Here is an 8,630-nt window from a genome sequence, read left to right on the forward strand (position 1 = left end):
GCGAACGCTAGACAGGAAATCATCAGTTGGGTAATACTTTGTTATACCTCCTGCAAAAAATCGTACTCTGTCATGCATGTCCCACTTTCTACAAGCTTTCAACAGAATTTAAAAAGGCAATCGGTTAACCTCTTTTCTTCTGCACAGTAGTTAGTCATTCGCTGTAAATTAGCTTTTTTATTTACACTATCGTTCACCTCTTTTTCTTCTTTTTTTTTTAAAAAATCAGAATTCAGCGAACGTTGTTGACGCGGTGACGTGTTAATTTTTGAAGAGGCTGCGAAACTTTCGCTGACCTTCCACCCGCCACAGATTATGCCTTTGCTGGTGGGACTCTCGGCAACGTTGTGTCTTCAAAGGACGCCCTGAGCACAGGGCTTCCCTTTATATTCAGTGGCTGCGTTAACTAGAGGTCGCTGCCAGCCTCCGTCGACTGTGCGGAATAATTAAAACGGGAGCTACCTCCCAGCACTCAGAGTTCCTAGAACTGGAGCTCAATATACGGTACGCACCGACAACAAAATACTCGAATAAAATAACTGAAAAAAATCGATCAAATATTTTGTGAACGATTTGTCTAAAGGCAAAAAAATGAAACGTATAAGACCAACGCTTGGAGCATGTAATTTGTTGTGTGTAATACCTACAGGGTGTTTCAAAAATTACCGGTATATTTGAAACGGCAATAAAAACTAAACGAGCAGCGATAGAAAAACACCGTTTGTTGCAATATGCTTGGGACAACAGTACATTTTCAGGCGGACAAACAGATGGCGCTGCAAGTGATGTGAAAGATATAGAAAACAACGCAGTCTGTGGGTGCGCCATTCTGTACGTTGTCTTTCTGCTGTAAGCGTGTGCTGTTCACAATGTGCAAGTGTGCTGTAGACAACATGGTTTATTCCTTAGAACAGAGGATTTTTCTGGTGTTGGAATTCCACCACCTAGAACACAGTGTTGTTGCAACAAGACGAAGTTTTCAACGGAGGTTTAATGTAACCAAAGGACCGAAAAGCGATGCAATAAAGGATCTGTTTGAAAAATTTCAACGGACTGGGAACGTGACGGATGAACGTGCTGGAAAGGTAAGGCGACCGCGTACGGCAACCACAGAGGGCAACGCACAGCTAGTGCAGCAGGTGATCCAACAGCGGCCTCGGGTTTCCGTTCGCTGTGTTGCAGCTGCGGTCCAAATGACGCCAACGTCCACGTATCGTCTCATGCACCAGAGTTTACACCTCTATCCATACAAAATTCAAACGCGGCAACCATTCAGCGCTGCTACCATTGCTGCACGAGAGACATTCGCTAACGATATAGTGCACAGGATTGATGACGGCGATATGCATGTGGGCAGCATTTGGTTTACTGACGATGCTTATTTTTACCTGGACGGCTTCGTCAATAAACAGAACTGGCGCATATGGGGAACCGAAAAGCCCCATGTTGCAGTCCCATCGTCCCTGCATCCTCAAAAAGTACTGGTCTGGGCCACCATTTCTTCCAGAGGAATCATTGGCCAATTTTTCAGATCCGAAACGATTACTGCATCACGCTATCTGGACATTCTTCGTGAATTTGTGGCGGTACAAACTGCCTTAGACGACACTGCGAACACCTCGTGGTTTATGCAAGATGGTGCTGGTCACATCGCACGGCCGACGTCTTTAATTTCCTGAATGAATATTTCGATGATCGTGTGATTGCTTTGGGCTATCCGAAACATACAGGAGGCGGCGTGGATTGGCCTCCCTATTCGCCAGACATGAACCCTTGTGACTTCTTTCTGTGGGGACACTTGAAAGACCAGGTGTACCGCCAGAATCCAGAAACAATTGAACAGCTGAAGCAGTACATCTCATCTGCATGTGAAGCCATTCCGCCAGACACGTTGTCAAAGGTTTCGGGTAATTTCATTCAGAGACTACGCCATATTATTGCTACGCATGGTGGATATGTGGAAAATACCGTACTATAGAGTTTCCCAGACCGCAGCGCCATCTGTTGTTGAAAATTGTAACTACTGTAATTTCGAAAGTTTGTCTGCCTGAAAATGTGCTGTTGTCCCAAGCATATTGCAACAAACGGTGTATTTCTATCGCTGCTCGTTTAGTTTTTATTGCCGTTTCAAATATACCGATCATTTTTGAAACACCCTGTATATACACATATAATTGTGTGTGTGTGTGTCAGTTCTTTCGGACATGTTGGTTTAATTTGTTATACGTGGTTGTGAGCATCATTCGAAGGCTTGTCAAGTCTTTTTGTAATTTATTTTGTTTGTTACTTTTACATGAATCATTTCGAAAAGCACTTTAATGTTTCTTTTCAACTTTCTTCTATTTTCAGGTTTTGTTCATAAAACGTGATCTCATTGACACCTCATTTGCTTTCCTAGCATATTCCCTTCTCGAAATGTCCAGAAATTAGTTCTTGATAAACTTAGACAACATTGTTTATAGGGTGTAGAAAAATTTCCGCTACCAGTCACAATAAAAGGTTATTTACTTATCACACGACCGGTTTCCGGCTTGCGCCAATCCTCAGGTGTTCATACATTCATTTACATGTTTATATTACTGGAGATCACTGTATAAATACAAAAGAAGTATTTCCTGGTGACTGAACAGATAAAAGTGGGCAATTGTAAGTGGCAAGGCAGCATTTGTCGAAAGTATTTTCCACAGATGCTACCTTGCCACTTACAATTCTCCCACTTATATCTGTTTAGTCACCAGCAAATATTTTGTTTTGTATTTATACAGTGATCTCCAGCAACATAAACATGTACATGTACATGTATGGATTGGCGCAAGCCAGAAACCGGTCGTGTGACGAATAAATAACCTTTTATTGTGACTAGTAGCGGAAATTTTTCTATATCCTCTAAAGGTACAGTCACAGAGTTCAACAGCATCCACTATGGATAAAATTCGTTTAACATTGTTTATGGACTGCAGCGACCTGGTGCTACACTTAAAATCAACCGTCGAGATCGCATTCACATTTGTTTATTTACCGGTTTCGGCAAATATTAAAGCCATCCACAGAACCTTTGGGCCCCCTATGGCAGGTGCTGGTGGCTCCTCGGTTTTTCACGTGCCCACGATCAGTCAATAAAGAAGTGTTATTGCGACCTCGATTCCTGATGTTAACCTAAAATTAATTCTTGATCAGAAGGAAACCATTTTAACAATTAAGATTTCGCAATTTCGGTTTTTTATCCCATTGTAATATTTACAATTTCCTTAAAGAATGTTACGTAAACCGTTCACAAATTCGCATGGGTAGTATTTTATTTATGTAAAATATCGTCTGCTCTTGTTTAAAGTGTTGCAAATGTTGCATGTTGCATGCATTACTTCATGTTCAAGTAAAGTCGACAACTTTTATAATGAAATCTGAAGACTGCAGTATTACAAACGCGAAATTACATTCTTTCCATTAGTAGCACTGTCACAAAAATATCGCAGTATTTCATACACTGCATGCAGTGGTTCGAAGAATTCTGCTGCTATGGTAGCCGGTGTGGGTACTGGAAAGGTAATAGACCTCCACTTTCTAATAAAACAGTGTCATCAATTTAAATCAGAAAATCAAGTTGGAAATATCTGTGATAGCATCTACGAAGGAACAAGTGGGGGGGGGGGGATGGGGGCCGCTGCAGCTAATGAAATTTTCAATCAATCGATGAAAGAAACGGGTGTTTGTGACTTTATTTTCTTACGTAATGGTGACCAAGAAAGATAAACAGTGTAGCAGCATCTTGGCCTTATGGTTAAAACAATTATCCAAAATGAAATGTCTGAACCACTTGTCCATCACCCTGCCCTAACACGTAATTACGTCAAGTTTCTCAAGCAATTCTAAGTTCATACTACACTCATAACCTCGCAGTAAGTCACTAACACCTTGCAAGGTGCACCGCACGCTCAGAAAGAGAACAAGAACGAACAAGTAGTCTGCTACGTGCTATGTACAATTTCAGTTACGATTCACTCATCCGTGCTACCCACAACCAATGGGTTATAATATGTAATTCCCGCATAAAAAATAAATAAAATGATGTGATCATCTCTCAGCACTCGAAAAACTTCATACGCGTGGAACGATTCAGCTGATCAGCTTCAACATTGCCGGAACCATACGGGGTATAGTAATTATGGTTCCACCAAGATGAACTGTACGGAAGCTCTCTCCAAACGATGTATAGTTCTTACAATAAATATGTTCATTTCTGAGATATGGTTTTCAACCTCCCTACAGTAAAATCAGCAACTAGGAAATTACATTTCATACTGAATTTGTGTACCAGTTTCAAATTAGCTCTGTGTGCAACCATTTCCAATTCGAAACCAACCGCTTCAATGTGATGCGCCCTATGAGCCAGACGAGAATTCAGTGTGATAATACGAACTATCACATAAGACAGCAACAGCTTCTATTGATGAGGGGAGATAGCGATACAGCATTATCAAATTTCATAAATTCGCCACTCCCGATTTCGGTAGTCGGCAATGAAACAAGTAAATTACAGTAACCTGTTCCGGTGAACGGAATGAAAAGCCAAATGATATCTTTGGTGTGATCAATTTCGGAATTATTGATGAAAGCACAGATCGCAGCGGAACGGCGTCAGTGACGTGACTTCAGTGATGCGATGGCTGTGCCGACACAGTACTGCAGTACCAGAAGGCGGGAGACTGTCGCGGTAAAGGCGTGCGTTTCCGCGTGGTGCTTTTCCACTCTGCAGAGGAAAGCAGTCTTGTAGCCTCACAAGCGAACTGTCGTTTCCATCTTCACAAAAGAAGCAATCCCTTCCGGCCCGGCTCAAAGTGGGAGAAGGAACAAAAGAACTTTTTTGCGCTGAACAAAGACACCCAGCTTTCGTAAGCTCGGTCGTGTTCGACTGGCTTACCGAGATCTAAGAATGACTTCAATACCTACCGATAGCCATAGAAGCACACCGTGGGAGGATCACTTTAATACCTGAGTGACGAATCCCGAATCTAGAAACTCAAAAGGCTGTCGCGGATCGATATTCAGTACTGCCGACGGGCTAAAGCAATAACGCTAATAATAGCCCGCATCTCGTGGTCGTGCGGTAGCGTTCTCGCTTCCCACGCCCGGGTTCCCGGGTTCGATTCCTGGCGGGGTCAGGAATTTTCTCTGCCTCGTAATGGCCGGGTGTTGTGTGCTGTCCTTAGGTTAGTTACGTTTAAGTAGTTCTAAGTTCTAGGGTACTGATGACCATAGATGTTAAGTCCCATAGTGCTCAGAGCCATTTGAACCAATAACGCTAATAGAGCAGAGTAGGGACATGATACGAGTATTGAATGAATCAACGAGGTGCGAGGGTGCGTTCATATGTATCTACATCTACATCTACATCCATACTCAGCAAACCACCTGACGGTGTGTGGCGGAGGGTACCTTGAGTACCTCTATCGGTTCTCCCTTCTATTCCAGTCTCGCATTGTTCGTGGAAAGAAGGATTGTCGGTATGCCTCTGTGTGGGCTCTAATCTCTCTGATTTTATCCTCATGGTCTCTTCGCGAGATATACGTAGGAGGGAGCAATATACTGCTCGACTCTTCGGTGAAGGTATGTTCTCGAAACTTTGACAAAAGCCCGTGCCGAGCTACTGAGCGTCTCTCCTGCAGAGTCTTCCACTGGAGTTTATCTATCATCTCCGTAACGCTTTCGCGATTACTAAATGATCCTGTAACGAAGCGCGCTGCTCTCCGTTGGATCTTCTCTATATCTTCTATCAACCCTATCTGGGACGGATCCCACACTGCTGAGCAGTATTCAAGCAGTGGGCGAACAAGGGTACTGTAACCTACTTCCTTTGTTTTCGGATTGCATTTCCTTAGGATTCTTCCAATGAATCTCAGTCTGGCATCTGCTTTACCGACGATCAACATTGTATGATCATTCCATTTTAAATCACTGCTAATGCGTACTCCCAGATAATTTATGGTATTAACTGTTTCCAGTTGCTGACCTGCTATTTTGTAGCTAAATGATAAAGGATCTATCTTTCTGTGTATTCGCAGCACATTACACTTGTCTACATTGAGATTCAATTGCCATTCCCTGCACCATGCGTCAATTTGCTACAGATCCTCCTGCATTTCAGTACAATTTTCCATTGTTACAACCTCTCGATACACCACAGCATCATCTGCAAAAAGCCTCAGTGAACTTCCGATGTCATACACCAGGTCATTTATGTATATTGTGAATAGCAACGGTCCTATAACACTCCCCTGCGGCACACCTGATATCACTCTTACTTCGGAAGACTTCTTTCCATTGAGAATGACATGCTGCGTCCTGTTATCTAGGAACTCCTCAATCCAATCACACAATTGGTCTGGTAGTCCATATGCTCTTACTTTGTTCACTAAACGACTGTGGGGAACTGTATCGAACGCCTCGCGGAAGTCAAGAAACACGGCATCTACCTGTGAACCCGTGTCTATGGCCCTCTGAGTCTCGTGGACGAATAGCGCGAACTGGGTTTCACATGACCGTCTTTTTCGAAACCCATGCTGATTCCTACAGAGTAGATTTCTAGTCTCCAGAAAAGTCATTATACTCGAACACAATACGTGTTCCAAAAAAAAAAATGTATCTCTGCCAAAGATCTGTCCTGTTTACAGTTTGCGTGAAATATATTTTTACACATGCTGAAGAGTCACAAGGATCATGTTTTAAATTGTGTACCATACTCATTCAAAGTCTTTGGCGCAACAGCGAGTTTTTAATTACCAGTTTCGGCTATTGTTCGTAGTTTTCAGGTTCCAGTTCACTCTCGTTACATCCTCAACTTCATAAAGCGTATTTTCTAACTTGCGTTGTTATGAAGAGCAGTGGAAATGGTCATTAAAAAGTTTTTGAATTATTTAACGATGAAGGTTCCGTTACAACTGCCAGAATAAAACTCACAGTTAATTACGACTACAAGACAACACGTGAGCGTAGGTATGAGGAAAGTTATTTGAAAACTGAGTGTACTTCGGTCTGAAAGAAGAATCAGTGTTCAAGGACGCGTCTTAATTAACGTCATTGTGTTACGAAGTATTGGCTCTATTGGATAAGAATAGCCACGGGAATCAGGCGCTGACATATTGAAGGAACGGAGATTCAGGACGACCACAAGAAACGTTAAGTAGTAAGATTTTACGGATGTCTTTCCCTCCCACGTGGGTACATAAATTGTTTCTCATTGCGTCAGATGCGTGGGGAAGAGAAAGGAGTCACGGCGTTAACATTTAAAGGTAAACTACGTCTTTAAAAGTGAAGTAATAAAAACGATTGCACTCTCATTTCTGCTTTAGTGTGAAGTAATTGTACTTGTGTTGTATGAGTCCTGCTGTAATTGCTGTATACTTATTTATTTATTTACTTTGATCTGATTAGGTCCATCAGGTGTTCACTCACATACGACCAGGGTTTCACAAGTGCAGTATATATTACATCATAGTCACCTAAGAAAATAATAATGTTTAATACGACAAGTGGTATTAAAGTGGTATAAGTAATTGTGACATCAGTAACAATGATGGTGGCAGACAAAAGAAGAATTTGTAAATCTACAAACCAGATGTTTTCGATACAGCGCTTTGTGGGTGAAGGAAGTTTAAGGAATCTTTATCGGCTAATAATACTGGGAAACGAGGAAGATGGGGTTGGAGAGAAGGTTATACAAGGGGTTAAGACTGTCTACAGGCATATATCACCACGGATAAGATAGATTCTCCCTACAGGAAATTTAAAGAGAGCTTTGGAGAAAAGAGAATCACTTGCATGAATATCAAGAGCTCAGATGGAAACCCAGTTCTAAGCAAAGAAGGAAAAGCAGGAAGGTGGAAGGGGTATATAGGGGGTCTATACAAGGGCGATGTACTTGAGGGCAATATTATGGAAATGGAAGGGGACGTAGATGAAGATGAAATGGGAGATATGATACCGCATGAAAAGTTTGACAGAGCACTGAAAGACCTAAAACGAAACAGGGCCCCGGGAGTAGACAACATTACATTAGAACTACTGATAGCCTTGGGAGAGCCAGTCCTGACGAAACTCTACCATCTGGTGAGCAAGATGTATGAGACAGGCGAAATACCAATCCCAAACAAAGCAGGTGTTGACAGATGTGAAAATTACCGAACAATCAGTTTAATAAGTCACAACTGCAAAATACTAACGCAAATTCTTTACAGACGAATGGAAAAACTGGTTGAAGCCGACGTCGGGGACGATTAGGTTGGATTCCGTAGAAATGGAACACTTGAGGCAAAACTGATCCTACAACATATCTTAGAAGAGAGATTAAGTTTCTAGCATTTATAGACTTAGAGAATACTTTTGACAATGTTGACTGGAATACCCTCTTTCAAATTCTGAGGGTGGCAGGGATCAAATCCAGAGAGGAAAGTGTATTTACAATTTGTACAGAAACCAGATGGCAGTTATAAGAGTCGAAGGGCATGAAAGGTAAGTAGAGGTTGGGAAGGGAGTGAGACAGGGTTGTAGCCTCTCCCCGATGTTATTCAATCTGTATATTGAGCAAGCAGTGAAGGAAAAAAGAGAAATTCGGAGTAGGAATTAAAATCCATGGA

The sequence above is a fragment of the Schistocerca cancellata genome, unplaced genomic scaffold, assembly GCF_023864275.1.
Source record: "Schistocerca cancellata isolate TAMUIC-IGC-003103 unplaced genomic scaffold, iqSchCanc2.1 HiC_scaffold_426, whole genome shotgun sequence".
In the NCBI taxonomy this organism is placed as follows: Eukaryota; Metazoa; Arthropoda; class Insecta; order Orthoptera; family Acrididae; genus Schistocerca; species Schistocerca cancellata.